We start from the raw sequence: 16,484 nt of genomic DNA on the forward strand, positions 1-16,484 counted from the left end.
TCATGAGGAAAAGGGAAAACATACGAAATTTCAACGAATGTGGCTTGACCCTTTCCAAATTGCGGAAATCATAGGTCCATATACCTTTATGTTACAGGATTTAACAGGAAAAAGAGAATCTTTACCTGCTAACGGTCAGATCCTCAAAGTACTTTCCATAGGAGATCATTCTTCTATTTTTGTAGATTAGTTTTCCTTTATTTTCATAATAGAACCAATTGTAAATGGTTACATTGGGAATTCACGAAAAAAAGACAAGTATTTCTTTTAGTTTTTGTTTTTTCTCTTGTATAAATAGAAATTATTTAGAAAATTGGTCATTATTATTAAAAGATATAGTCAAAGGCTATAAGCCTGAATATGATACTAGTTTAAACCTTGTAAATTTTGATAAAAAATGACCTTTAGTGAGAATTTGTTTTATATTAGTCAAATGAAAGGTGTCAATAACAAAACGAAGATTCTCTATAGAAAAGCTCTTTCCAAGAAACTCTACCATTGTCGTCCAAAGCTATTCTTAAGGAAACAATGACTTCCTCCCCACCTAGGGAATTACAAGCTTCAAGGAATAATCTAGTGATACACTTTCAACTTAAAGAATAAGAGGTCTCATCACGAGCCGACTTATCATGATCATAGATATTATAGCTTGCTGACTTTACCAAAAATGCATACCACAATAGGGCAATGACTCAAGATTGTTGCAATCAAAAGACAAGGGGTCTCATCACGAGCCAACTTGTTCAGCAAAGCTATAAATCAAGTGAGTGGCACTGTCATAAGTTGGCTACCAAACCAAGGCATTGTTATTTAAGGATTAAAAGAAGATGAAAGAAATAAGTGTAGATATGGATTTCTCTTTGAAAATTGTATATTTCTCCAAGTGGGATACAGGATCATCGCTGGGTAACAGGTAACCCTGTCGAGGCTATAAATGCCTGTTGGCAGCAGAGGCTCTACCTACGACAAATGAGAAAATTTAAAACTAATTTACAGATAAGCCTTTGTTTTTATCTTTATAGACCAAGTAATGACTGATGTAGATACAATGACTAGCTCTAGGAAGTAAATAACCAAAGTTAACATAGAAGAAACAAACTATCATAGACAGCTAAAAGCCTAATGTATTTTATCTTTCTATAATAAAGTTTGATTTTCTAGAAAAATTTCTGTTTTGGAAGTTTAGAAAATTCAAAAGAAAAAAGCAGAGATAACTGGTTCTTCCAAGTGAATCGCCAATTGTTGTGACCAGAAAAACCCCCCTTCTTATTTAGTTTTATCACTAATACTAAATAAGTGGGGACCCTTATTTAAAAATTTAAAAAATCAATTAATGCTTGTATTTCTTTTTTCAATAAAACTTATTATCATAAACTTAGGAGAATACCCTCGAAAAATCTAAAAAGACTTAAGTTTTATGATAAGTTAGAATAAAATCACTCCTTAAAGCACGTCGCATTGCAAAAAGGGTAATGGATGCCTTCCTAAAAGCGAAATTCTAAGAGTGCGAAATCGCGATGCGAAATCATGCATCAAAAGACCCTCATCGCATCGCATGCCTCAAACATCACTTACGCTGAAATTCCCTAAGCCACTGATATGCGATGGTGCATCTCAAAAATCGCATTTCGTAGAAAACACATTGACGGATGATTACCACATGTAACGGATTTGCGATATTGCAATCTGCGATATTGCGAAGCAAATCACAAAATTTCCTTATCGCAGATCTTCAGGGATCGTTGTTCGAAAAAGATTTTTTCATCACCCGAGGCCCTGTTATGCGTGTTAATGTTAACTAATGAGTTAGTTGGCAAGCATTAATGAAATATGGTTTTGATTTGATCGAGGAGCCATTTCACGTAAGGTGATATATTTTATATGTTTTCGGCATTTAAAGCTTTCCCGTTACCTTTTTCTTATTGTTATTCTCACCTCATTTGTAAACTGCAGGAGCGAAGAGTAGAGAAGTATACATAGCAGTGTTCAGGATATTATGGGAAAGAAGGGTAAAGCTCTGAGTTCTGAAGATAAAGAAATGACGCCCTTGTACACAGACACCACCTGTAACAAAGATGCCGGTATTACTACTTGGGAAGGCATGTACAGTCTACTTGAGGAAGAAGATCCCAAGGTAATGGAGGTTACAACTACTGTAGGCTCACACGGGTCTTCTGAGGCATCTATTATAGAACTAGCATGTTCGTTCTTGCACAAGATAGCGGCGAGGCCCAAAATTCTTCCATACACGGACATGGTTAAATGGGTACTAGATAATGCTGATATCACGTATAGAGAATTTAAAGCTCAAAACCACGAACTCACAGAGTCGTTATTTTCACAAAATTTAAGCTTTATATCCTCTAAAGAAAAGCGCGCAAGAGGCGAAAATCGCACCAGGGAAGCCCGGATTGAGAAACGGAGGCAGTTTCCGATGTGCGATTAGCGCCTAGGCAAAACCCCTCGAGATGGAAAGCCTCTAATTGCTTAGTCGCCTGTAAGCTCAAAAATTCGTAGGAAAAAAGTACTAAAGGCGGAAGGTAAAACTGGAACTCAAAACCAGTGGTATTTATCTTCAAATATTATGTGGATATCTACCAAATGTACAACATCTACAGTCAAACCGGAGACAAAAGGCTTAAGACAAAGTAGAGTCCATCAAAAGGTTAACCCAGTTGAATTGGGATTCTTACTGGGCGTACTTGGTAAAACCACACAGCCAGTGCATGACTCTCAAATGTATCGTCAATTCTGCCGAGAAGATGGTGCCAGCACTTACCGATTCCGTTTTCACAGGACAGCTAAAGTCGGAAGTTTGCCAGCCAAATCTCCTCAAGCAAATGTTGAATGCTTGCGATTACAAGGAACATATACATAGATAGTTAGTTATTAGTTTTAGTTTTAGATTTAGTTTTAGTTTTAATTTTGCTTTATTTTTGCCTGAAATGAGGATGGCCATTTAAACCGAATCCTACATTTTTGTAATAAATTATTTTTAGATTTAGTTAGTAGTATTTAAACCCTTCTCATGCATTTAGAGAAGGGTCCATAAATTTATCAAAAACTTGTCCTCAGAACATGCACTTTTGCACCCTCTGAGGAGGTTTTGAGAATGAATGGAACATGATTTATTGATATCTGCGTTTAATATCTACTACTGATGTTGCACTTCTGTACTCTTTGTGGATGTTGGACTAAGAAGAGATAAATCATTATTGCTTGAAGCTCATGAGTAGAACTAGTTATAAATGGTACTTTTATCTCTTAACGAATTCTGCTTATGTGTTAAGGTGATATTCATGTTCAGTTATTTATATATGAATGCGTGAATGCTTGAGTTATCATTTGGAACTTCTGTATGGTGATAGCTATTTATTTATGTTTAATATATTAGTAGCTTATTATGCGATATGTTTTTCACAACTGTTTCGTCTAAATTTTTATATGAAATGGTTTATCTTTATTGAATTATTTTGTCATAGCAGTTGAATGATCTTTATTACCAACTGTTATCTGAAATCATTTTAGATCGCATAATGGAAAGATTACATCCCAGGTTAGTTTAGAATTAGATATTTCTGTTTATTAGAATACAATTGCATGTTGTTAGATTAGATTTAGAATAAAAGCATTTTACTTAGGAACTATTAGAAAGGAAGTATCAATTCTCAACACACACACACATATATTGGGAAACTAGTCCCAAATCCCCAGTCGGACCCACTATACCAAATGGAAAAGGAGCTGCTAACCAAGGTCCGGACCGGGTGGGTATCCCCCTTGTTGTAGACTCGATTTTCGGGGCTTCAACAGGCTCCAACCTCTAGGAATCCAAACCTATCTTGTCAAGGCACCAACCTTGGATTTAGGAGCTCAACTCCAAGGACACCAATCCTTCCAATTCTGAGGCACCAACCCCAAGGGCTTCGACCCTATATTGTCAAGGCACCATCCTTGGATTTAGGAGCACCAACTCCAAGGACACCAATCCTTCCAATTTTGAGGCACGAAACCCAAAGGCTTTGACCCTTTTCTATATATTGTCTAGATATGTTTGGTAGTAATTATCTCCTCCCAAAATCTTCTTCACTAAATTTTGTCTATCTACAATGTCACTACTACATCAATGACAACCTGTCTTCATATGAAGGAGTCTTCACAACTCTTCATATTTCCCAAGCAAAGTCTGCAAAGTTACCTCATGATGATTTAAAATAGGAATCATGATCTCCAATAATGTTTCCAAGATTTGTTGAAGCTTTCCAACAAGATATTTGCACTAAGCCTCAATGTATGCACAAAATAAATTCTCAATTTTCAAGCCTCTATTCTTATTGTCGCAGTAACTTCTTTAGGAGTGATAGTCGTGGTATCTTACTTCCAAGGAAAAAACTCAAAAATACTTCAACGTTGGTGTTGTCTACTGCTCCCTTCAACTAATGATTGATGAAATCTTACTTCGCTGGTTCGAGGTCAAACATATCTTCACAAAAAAAATGTTCTTCAGGTTGAGGTCTATACTTCTTCTAATTCATCACATGTCCGAGCCTTTCAAAGATTAACCCAATCAACAAATTTCTCGACCTTCGGCTTCCTTCTTTCCTGCTGGACCTTAAGCTTCCTTCCTTCCCACTCGACCTTCGACTCTCTCTGTTTCTTCAAGTTCTCGAGTTGTGAAATGTTACTTCCTCTATGTTAGATGCACAAAATCTGTTTCCTTAAGTGAAGCATTTCAACTTGTATATGTATGAGTTTTTCCAATAACCAAAATACACGTTCATTGGGAGGACAAGCCGACTTATGAGTTTTCACATTAAAATATTTTATCGGAGAGGCCCTTTTTTTAATATTCCTCCAAGGAATATTACCCACACTAATCGCAACTTCAACCACAAAATTATCACATTAATCGCAGTCACAACATTCATGAAAATCATAGTTATTCCTTTAATCCCACAATCATAATTTTCGGAGGTTTTCACATAACATAGCGATCCCCTACTGCCGACGAAGTGGTTGTGATATGATCTTAAGTAGTTGTTAATAAATCTGTCGTGTCCACAAACTTATCTCAATCGACGGTTTTCCATCCCTTAGAAACTAGTGATACTGCAAATGCGATATTGTATAAAGTCATGTTATAGTGGTGCAGCGGGTCCACAATATTATATCGCAATCAAAGGTTTTACCATGACCTTTATGACCTGTAATATGAAAGTTCATACGACGGATGCGATATAGTATTAAGGTGTATTATAATGGAACCATCAGGTCCGGTGTACATATCGCAATCGATATTTTACCGTGACATCCCGTTAAGACTTGTGATATGAAAGTTCTGATGAGGCAGATGCGATAACGATGTATTGTAATGGAGTGGTCAGGTCTACATATCAAATCACAATCGGGGGTTTTGTGTGGTGGCATATAATAGAACCCACTGATATGATATGTTAACTCCTTTGGTTTATGCGCTATGAACTTTTAAAAGGTTTCCATGGTTTATTCCTTCCTCCGATATTTCTCTTACTCTTGGCATATGTGATAAATCTGCTTTGTCTTGTCTTGTTGCTCCTATGGCTTCTCTTCACTCCTATGACTTTCGATACACTGCTCTGATAGGTATTCTATGATGGCTTCTGATATTTTTCCTTGTTAGTTCCACTATTTCTATTATGTCTGTATTCAATCCTTGGATCCTCCATGAGTAATATCATGGTCAATGGGCATCAATGGGAAACCTCACATGTCACAAGAATTTTCCATCACAAACACTGCCATATTGACATCAATGACAACTTAGATTAATAATCTCCCCCTTTGTCATTGATGGCAATATACTTTTCCTTTCAACATTCACTCCCCTTTTGAAATCAATGGAAAATGGGGTGCTAAGGGAATCCCCTTGTCGAACTGCTCCCCCTGTCAAACTGCTTATGTTCTTTATGAATATTATATCTTCATGGGTATGTTACTCCCCTTGTCGTGGTGCTCTTATTTTTACTCAAGATAGAAGGATTGTTGCCTCATCATAAGCTAACACATTATCCCTTCTTTATGTCTCAAAAAATACTTTATCATGGCTTCAACAATGCTCAAAGATGCTCCATTTCAATGCTTCCAAATAGAATCCAAATAACCATACACCAAATTTTCAAGTCCAAGTTTTTATGCTTCTGCAATTCGAATTCATTTGTCTTCACAGTCAGAATTAAGAGGTGTTTATAGTCTGAATCAGGAGAACATGCCACTGAAATTTCTATCTTTCTTCAGATCCAAGTTCCTCTGTATCACTATGCTTCTCCTTAAGTTACTGAGCTATATTCGACTGCACAACATTCTCCTTTCTATAGTCCTTTTGATGAGCCATCTTTTCCTTGTGTTCTTGTAAAAGCCTATGCAAGTTATCTCCACTAGCAGATTTTGATATCCAATCTATGACTATCTTTTAAATTATTTTTAATGATTGGCTGCTTTTTGAAATGCTTCAGTTTTGTTAGATGTTACCAACTGCTCTTGCTTCAAGCTCCATTCCCACATGTATCTCTTTGTTTGAAGGTTGCCTCTATTTGTGTCCATAATTTACTTGTTCTCACATCAAATCCCTGAGTCGAGACATTTAACTTCTGTAATAACAACAACATATTTATTTGCCTTACTAGCATTAGATGGCCTTCTCTACTAGTCCAATTTCTTCTTATTGATCAAGTGGAAAACATCTTCAACAACAGTCCATTGGATAGTTAGGAGATCATGTTTTTCAATGGAGTGTTCCTGAGAAATGATATTATGAAAGAATGATTATCAATATAGCTTATCAAGGATTTCATAAGGATCCATTCATGAATAACTCCTACAAGAAAGCCTAATCAACATAATCTCCCCCTAACTATATGCTTTTGGCAGAAACCTATCATCAAACACTCGAAATATCAAGGATATCTTCATCAAGTCAACAACATGTGTTGTTGGCTGGAGAGTTTAGGAGATTTTCAGATTGTATTTGCTTTCTTCTCCATACTTGTGTTACTTTTTTCTCTGGCATGGTTCTAGCTTGTGGATGTGCCCAAGTAGAGTTACAGTCATGTGCCATATGTCCAATGTTATGACACTTGAAGCACTCTGTGTTGTTTATGAATAAGAATTCATGACTTCTTCTTGCAAAATTGCTTCTCAGAGATTGTCGGGGACCATAATATTTATCTTTGTGATATGCCCTACAATATTTTGCCATGTGTCCAATGTTTGTACAAGAATAACAATACCCAAGAAATAAACTTTGGTACCTGGGAGATGGAGATTTCCTTGATGTACTTATGAATTCTTTCTGCCTTGAGATCCTTTGATGATAATTGTTGCTTCTCGCATCCTTGCCATCATCTGCATTTCTTCTTGGAACATGACTTCCTTCATTATTGCCTTGACTCTTATCTTTACCTTTGCTGAAACTGGGAGCATCAACATTTCTTTCTGACTTCCTCATATCCTTGTTGTTTGAAGCATTATCATTCTTGCTTTATGATTCACCTACATACTTGAGACCTGATTTATCAAATGGAGATCTTTGATGGTTGAGCATGTCGTCCAAGGCTTGAGATCTCTTCAAAATTTTGTCCATCCCTTCAACCTTTTTCTTGAGGAAGACAATTTCTTCTTCCAATCTTTCACAGTCTTTATTATTCTTAGCAAGTTGTTTCTCAATCTCTTCCTTGATTCAAGTTTCTTAATTTGCTTCTATTTTAAGAGAGATGATATTTGATTTCATTATGAAGATTTCTTCATTTTCCTTAGCTAGACTGCTCTCCATTTCTTCCATGATCCTTGCAGTTTTACATGTTTCGGCCTTGAGAAGGTTGAGGTCAGATTTTAGTTTGAATATTTCTTCATCCTTTGATTTTAGTTGGCATATCATGGTGTTTCTCTCCTTTTCTGCTTCATCAACCTATCCTTCTATGATTACCAATGCTTCCATTATCTTCTCAGTTCCTTGTGCTTGTTTCCTTGCTTCTTCTAGTTGAGATCTAAGGGAGGAGACCTCTTCCTTGTATTGACCAATCTCTGCTTCAAGTTTTTTCAAGCTCTTGTGCCTTTGTTCAAGGTGGCTTGACAAGTTATCTTCCCGTTTATTGGAATTATCCAATTGATTTGTCATGGATATGACTTCTTCATAATGTTTTCTTTGGTTTTGATGAAATTCCTCCTTAATCTTGGCAAGCTATTCATCCCTTTCTTGTACTTGAAGCTTGACAAGGTCAACTTCCTTCCTTGTTTGATCTTGGTCACCATCTAGTCCTTTCTTCTTAAGTTCCTTGTTTTACTTTTTCAAAATGATAATCTCTTCCATGGCAGCCATAAGTTTAGTGAGGAGATATTCTTCAAAATATTTTTCATTCTCTTCATCTTCTAGGTATTCTTTAGCCTTGATGTCATCATTCTTGTTTTTAGCTTCCATGATCGGTTCTGGGTTTCCTTCTTGCTTTCCATCATCTTCTGAACTAGTGGTCATGGTCAATGCTCCTTTTGAGTGAAGGTCATGAAGTTTGTCCCATATGCCTTTTGCTAACACACAATTCTCAAAATTGACCTTCATAGAATCAAGTAGCCCATTCAAGATTGCCTTCATTACTTTTGCATTGTACTCCGTAGATTTTCCATTCATCATGCTATCAATAATCACTCATTTCTAGACTTCAATGCCTTGAGTCTTTAAGAAATTCCTTATTCTTTCTTCCCATATATCAAAGTTTCCATTGAACAATGGAGCCTTCACAAATTGATTGATTTCAACTTTGGCGGTTGAGGGAGATACATCTTTAGGAGGATTGGAGACTTTCTTCCTTGGCTTCACCATTTGTGTTCTAATTGATCAACCTTCAAGTTGTTAGGTTTTGTGTGAAGGTACTGGCTTTGACACCAATTGATGGAAATACTAAATGGGGGGGGGGGGGGGTGAATCAATATTCCTTTTCAATTGTTACTTATACCAGTTAAATCAATTATATTTAGAACACAAAATAAGCAAGAGGAATAAATGATTTTATTAATATAATCTTTATAATGAATCAAGTACAATATATAGGGCTCCAACCCTTGATGACGACACAAATCTTCAATTCCCTAAGCTCCAACCTGTTGCCAAGCACCAACTTGGTATTTTGTGAGGCTCCAACCTCTAGGGCTCTGACCCTATCTTGTCAAGGCACCAACCTCTAGGGCTCTAACCCTATCTTGTCAAGGCACCAACCTTGGATTTAGGAGCATCAACTCTAAGGACACCAATCCTTCCAATTATGAGGCACCAACCCTATCTTGTCAAGGCACCAAATTTAGATTTATGAACACCAACTCCAAGGACACCAATCCTTCCAATTTTGAGGCACCAACCCCAAGGGATCTGACCCTCTGCTATATATTGTCTAGATATGTTTGGTAGTAATTCTCTGCTCCCAAAATCTTCTTCACTGAATTCTGTCTATCTACAGATTCACTGCTACATCATTGAAAACCTGTCTTCATATGAAGGAGTCTTCACAAATATTCATATTTCCCAATCAGAGTCTGCAAAGTTACCTCATGATGATTTCAAATAGGCATCATGATCTCCAATAATGTTTCCAATATTTGCTGAATCTTTCCAACAAGATATTTGCGCTAAGCCTCAATGTATGCACAAAATAAATTATCTGTTTTCAAGCCCCTGTTCTTATTGTCGCAGTAACTGCTTTAGGAGTGATTGTCATGGTATCTTATTTCCAAAGAACAAACTCAAAAATACTTCAACGCTGGTGTTGTTTACTGCTCCCTTCAACTAATGAATGATGAAATCTTACTTCACTGGTTCGAGGTCAAACAAATCTTCACAAAAAAACTGTTCTTCAAGTTGAGGTCTGTACTTCTTCTAATTCATCATAGGTCCAAGCCTTTCAAATATTAACCCAATCAACAAAATTTCTTGACCTTCGGCTTCCTTCTTTCATGTGGGGCCTTCGACTTCCTTCCTTCCCGCTCGACCTTCAGCTTTTCTGTTTCTTCAAGTTCACGAGTTGTGAACTATTACTTCTCTGTGTTAGATGCATGAAATCCGATGCCTGAAGTGAAGCGTTTCAACTTGTATATATATGTGTTTTTCCAATAACCAAAAGACACGTTCATTAGGAGGAGAGGCCAAATTATGAGTTTTCACATTAAAATATTTTATTGGAGAGGCCCTTTTTTAATATTCATCCAAGGCTATACGCACATGGAGGTCCCACATTAATCGCAATTGAAACCACAACATTATCACATTAATCACAATCACGACATTCATGAAATCAGAGTTATTCCTTTAATCTCGCAATCACAATTTTAGGAGGTTTTCACATAACATAGCAATTCCCCTACTGCCGATGGAGTAGATGTAATATGATCTTAAGCAGTGGTTAATAAATCCGCTGGGTCCACAACCTTATCGCAATCAACAGTTTTCCATCCCTTAGAAACTAGTGATACTGCAGATGCGATATTGTATAAAGTCATGTTATAATGGTGCAGTGGGTCCATAATATTATATCATAATCAAAGGTTTTACAGTGACCTTTATGACCTGTAATATGAAAGTTCATACGGTAGATGTGATATAGTATTAAGGTGTATTATAATGGAACCATCGGGTCCGCATTACATATCACATTCGACGTTTTACGTGACATCCCGTTAAGACTTGTGATATGAAATTTTTGATGAGGTGGACACGATATAACATAATGGTGTATTCTAATGGAGAGGTCGGGTCCACATATCAAATCACAATAGGGGGTTTTGTGTGGTGGCATATAATAGAACCTACCGATATGATATGTTAACTCCTCCGGTTTATGCGCTGTGAAATTTTAAAAGGTTACCACGGTTTATTCCTTCCTTCGATATTGCTGTTACTCTTGGCATATGCAATAAATCTACTTTGCCTTGGATTTTCGCTCTTGTGAATTCTCTTCACTCCTATGAATTCTGATAGACTGCTCTGATAGCTCTTCTTCTAATAGCTCTTCTATGATGGCTTCTGATATCTTTTCTCCTCGGTTCCACTGTTTCTATTACATATTTATTCAATCCTTGGATCCTCCATGAGTAGTATCATGATCAATGGGCATCAATGGGTAACCTCACATGTCACAAGAATTTTCCATCACAAACACTTCCATATTGAAATCAAGGACAACCTAGATTAACATACACACTTTCAATATCCCCCCTACTCCAATTTTTTCTCTCCTACAAGTGGAGCACCCTCCTCCTCCAAATCCTTAGCCTCTTACTCCAACCACTTATGTGCCTTCTCCACGATAGGCCTTTAGGTCTCCACCCTCTATAGATGCATGGTATCAAGAACCTCTAATGAAATGACATCTGTATTGGGTACTTTGTTTATCTTCTTTACCCATAATATGAGATTGTATTAGAAATAGACCATGTCATTTAGGCAATGGACATCTAACCTGCATGAGGATGATTTTGTGATTAGAGGATGATGACCCATGGGCACATGCCATAAATTAGATTAATGAAATTATAATAATTTAAACTTAAATTTGAAAATTTCTAACATGTTGTGCTTCTTGGATTGTCTATTTTCAAAGACACTCTAATTGCACTCACACCTTGAAGAGGTGCAAGTTTGACTTAACACTCAAATGGAAAGTTTTTGCAATTCCAAGAATCTTCTACCATATTTTTCCCACCAAACATCTACATCAAATGAATGGAAAGGATTCAAATTTCCAAGGAAATATAGTGATTTATATTTCAATTTTCCATTATGTAATAAATGTCAAATAGAATCATAGATAGAAAGGAAACATATTAAATTTTGAAATAGATTTGACTTGTAGCTTACCTGGAATCCTAGCGGTCCTATCTTGGATAGCCATATCATACTAAATGTATTAGAACTAAGCTTATATACCTAAAGTTGTTTAGGAATCTTGTTGCGTTCAACAAAAGTCACCACCAACCTCTGAATACATTGGTAAAATCCCTCCATAAGCTCTGCATCAAACCTAAATGGACATGCATAAGAGAATGTAAGGTTGAGGTAGAGCCTTTCTATATGAATCAGATGATGGCGAGTGTTGTTCCATCGCTCTTCAATAACACCCTATATATTTTTTTGTCTAGTGAATCCATAGTTTTCATAGTATTTATGGATAGCTTCCTTAACCCTATCCATGGCCTCATACAAGTAGCCCATTGTAGGCTTATCACCATAAACCAAGCAAATAACCTTTACTAAAGGTTCACTAATAGTACACAACAACTCCACTCCCATCCAAAAACTCTAATTATGTATCACAAAGTGGGCCATGGCTTGCCCATCCACTTTAGTGCTATACACATTAGTGTTCCAATCATATTAGAGAAATATCCTCTACAACTCCAACATTGAATTATGGAGAGATTGAAGAAAAATAAATCTAGTTACGAAACATGTGATAGTAGGATGGAGCAACTCCTTGCCCCTTGTGAGCTGTCTCATCAATGTTATAACAAATGTGTGATTGTAGATATATATTTTTTAACACTCCTAGAAAATCCTCATATTTTTTTCCGTGTCTTATAACATTAAATCAATGCAATGGGTGGCACAAGGAGTCAAATATAAGCTTTGATACCTCTATATGAGAAAATTGCCGATAGCAACATAGTTAGTAGCATTTCTCGTAATGACTTGGACGACATGCTACATATATATCTCCTAGATTAATTTATCCAATAACTCACATAATAATTGAGAATATATAACTTATGTAGATGCATAAATATTTTTTATAAACATTGTCCCCTTAGGAAAATTAACCAAAACATTTACAATGGACCCACCCTTCCCATCTATCCAACCATCTGACATAAAGGTGCATCCTGTGATCTCCCATGATTCTTTCAACTCATCCAATCTCCTTGTGAAATCAACCTTTTCCCCTTGAAGGATATGCCCTCTTAAGTTATTATTAGGAGGACCCTTGTATCACATACCAACAATGGAAACAACTTCAAACATGGAATGGCATAAATGGGCCCGTCTTGGCAATGTTACTCCATGGAAAGTATTTTTCCATAATTTTTTCAGCTTCTTCCTTCTCCTTTGATTTCACCATTAACTAAATAGAAGGTTCCCCGTAGGCACATAATTCAACATAAATAAAGGTTAGGACATTGAGGGGCTAGGCATTGCAGAATTTGAGCCCAAGCATTGGATTCCCCCCACTCCTAAGAAGCTTGTAGATCTATTTGTGATCTCAAGCCTCACTTATTTATTTTGATTTCTCTTCTTATGCATTTGAAAAATGGATTGGTTTACAATATGAATAATTTATGGGATAGATGTTAGGAAAATATCTACTTCATTCTCTGGTATTCTAGCAATGTGGTATTTCAATCTGTTGATTCCACCAAACATTTCCATACCACATAACTTAAAATTCATCCTCATTTTATTATAACCCTCATAGGGTAAACCATGCTCTGACATTGGATCTAATGGCTTTGGAATTTTGATTCTTAAAATGTGTAAACTCTAGAGTCTTGAGCACTAATTCAATTTGTAAAACTATGGGAAAAAAGGATGGGAACTTAGAAATAGATTAAAAATCCACAAAATTGAAAAAACATAAAAAATTATCCAACAAAAATACCCTAGCTACATAAGTATTAAATCCTCCATTCAAAGAGAGAAAAAAGAGGCATATATAATGAACATTGCATACCCTATACTAGATATTGTGAAAAAAAGGAAAGGAAGGAAGCATTTTTCTACATACCCGGAAATATGGATATGGTGTATTGGAGTAGATCTCCACTTCACAAATACTCAACTAATGGAAAATAAACCTATGGATTCCCCCTTGTTTGCTGTTTGAAAAATGGTCACAAGGTGGCGTTTTCTCCTTAGAGCTCAATATTAGTAACATAAAAACCCAAAGTGACCCTAAAATACTCAACCTAAAGCTTTTAATTCGTCAAAATGAGTAGCAAGGCAATAATTTGCACTGTCTTGCAATAATTACTGAAATCAAATAAAAAATTATATGGAAAATATCGCGATACATTTAGGTGATAATATCAATGGGAGGGATTTTGGAGATAATATCATGATAATTTGATATTATCATGATATGTGAAACACTTACAATAATTATGTTTAAATATTTTAACTTTTACACCTTAATGATGTATTTAAAATTAGATTAATTTATTATTAATGCAAAATTTTGCACGCAAACTTATTTATTTTTAAGTCAATGATTTTAATCTCCAGATGGGGTGACCTTGTGACTACTCTAGTTATCATGGTGCGTGGCCACAACCAAACATTAAAGAGAAATAAATGGTCAAGAGAGTTGAATCACCAAGGTTTTAAGTGGTTTCATATTAACATAAGGAAAAATGAGGTAGTCTATACCATAACCAACCCGATCGTGTGAATTGATCATTCAAATCGACTACGAAGATCTCCACCCCTTCATTCACTATGTGAATCCATTGTAGATTAGGGACATGCAACTTCCCAAGCCATTTGGGAGCATAACTAGTTTCAAGGATGGCTTATTTTTATTTATAACACTTGGGTTAATTCTGATTCATCTCCTTAACTTTCTCTCTCCTTCGTTGTTGTTCCCCTGTTTTCATGCCCCTAGAGCATTCCCACGATTTAAGGTGCATTGACCATTGAGAATGTGGCACTGACGTGGTTGCTCAATAATGGATTCACCAAATTGCGAGTACTATGTTAATTTTTCTTGGGGATATATTGTTCTTTTCTTTAGATAATTGCATTTCATTATTTACACATTAAATTCACCCCACAACATCATAACATTATTCAACTTTACAACATTATTCAACAAAATATGCAATTATATAGAAATAACAATATTATTGTCAACATAGAGGAACATAAAAGAACAATGGAAGAAAATAATTCACACATAGAGACACTAGGATTGGTTGGAGATTAGGGAAAAATTGACTATGGGGAAAACCCTTTCAATTTTTTCTTCTTATTAGATTGTCATTGAATGTTTCAACAAAGAGAGAGTAAAATGATCCATATCTTCAACTACAAAACTATCTAGAAAAATAAAATAATAAACATCAAAGAGATGAACCCAACAATGCTAATAATCAAAACCGTCATTCAAAAGCTTGTGGTCAACTCTCATTGTCTACAGTCAACTGCAAAATTCTATGGACAATCGTGGTCAACTGAAAAATAAAACCTTAGTTTCCATATGCACATAGAGAGCATACGTGCGTGCGACTGTGATCCTCAAACCACACTCATGAGCCTATGTGGCTACGATTACAACCAAAAAATTCCTTTGTCATCCCTGCAATTGGAAACCAAAACCCTAAATCTCACATGCGAGCTTCAGACCTTGCAATTTCAGACTTGTACGAACCAATCTCCGCGAACCACCTCAGACCTGTGTGAGCCAAACCAAAGAAAAAATAATTATCATGATGATTTCCAAATGAGGGTCACTTGACTTGTATTTATATCCATCCGAGGGTTTCCAATTTCTCTTTTGGGCTGACCTATATGTTTGTGCACATGTGTGCTTCAATTCAAAAATACACTTTCCGTTGTCCAAATCAAGTGCTTCAAAAGTCAAAATTGGTCCTCTTGAAAAGAGGAATATAGTCTCATGATTGGAATTTATCAATGAGATGCCAAATTAACACCCCCTCTTAGCTAGGGAGAAATTCCAATTGCATCATATAATCATCACAAGTTTCATGTCATAAAATCATATCCTATCTCAAGTATCTCATCATCAAATGTCATCATTGCTCATCTCAGTTGATCTCTACTTGTCCCTTGTTATCTCTTGCTTGTCTCTACTTATATTCTAAACACTCTGAAATCTAAAAGAAGAAGAATTTAACATTGGAGAGGAGCCCAATAAACCACCCTCTATCCATCGAGGAGCCACTGCTACTACCTAAAATCATTTCCAGCAGGGAGCCCAATGATACTACCTGAGAAACATCAGAGAGCTTATCATCAAGGAGCCCTGCTTAACCTGGAACCACATCGGGGGCACATCTCAACCCATAATCCAATGACAATGAGGAAGCTTCCATGGGACACTCTCACCTCATGTCTATGATAGTATGGAAGGTCCTATGGGACACTCTCACTCCAAGTCATCTCATCAAGAAATAAGTGAGATACAACTTACCAAGCAAGTATCACAACCATCCCATTGTGCAATCAATGGGTTAGATACCACTTTCTATATGGGGTAGGGATTAAAACCATCTTATTACTTGTTGATCTTCCCTGCAATGACCCTGAGGAGTCATGTGGTAGAACACCTACATCATAATAAACTTGCATGAGATACCCGACTTACCAAAGGTAAGGATCACACACCCCCAAGCTATCTCCCAATCCATTGGCTAGATGATGATAAAAAATCCCAACAAGCATGGATTGTGGGTAT

Source organism: Pinus tabuliformis, chromosome J (assembly GCF_031772625.1).
Source record: "Pinus tabuliformis cultivar Carrire ecotype Pingquan chromosome J, CPIR1, whole genome shotgun sequence".
Lineage (NCBI taxonomy): Eukaryota > Viridiplantae > Streptophyta > Pinopsida > Pinales > Pinaceae > Pinus > Pinus tabuliformis.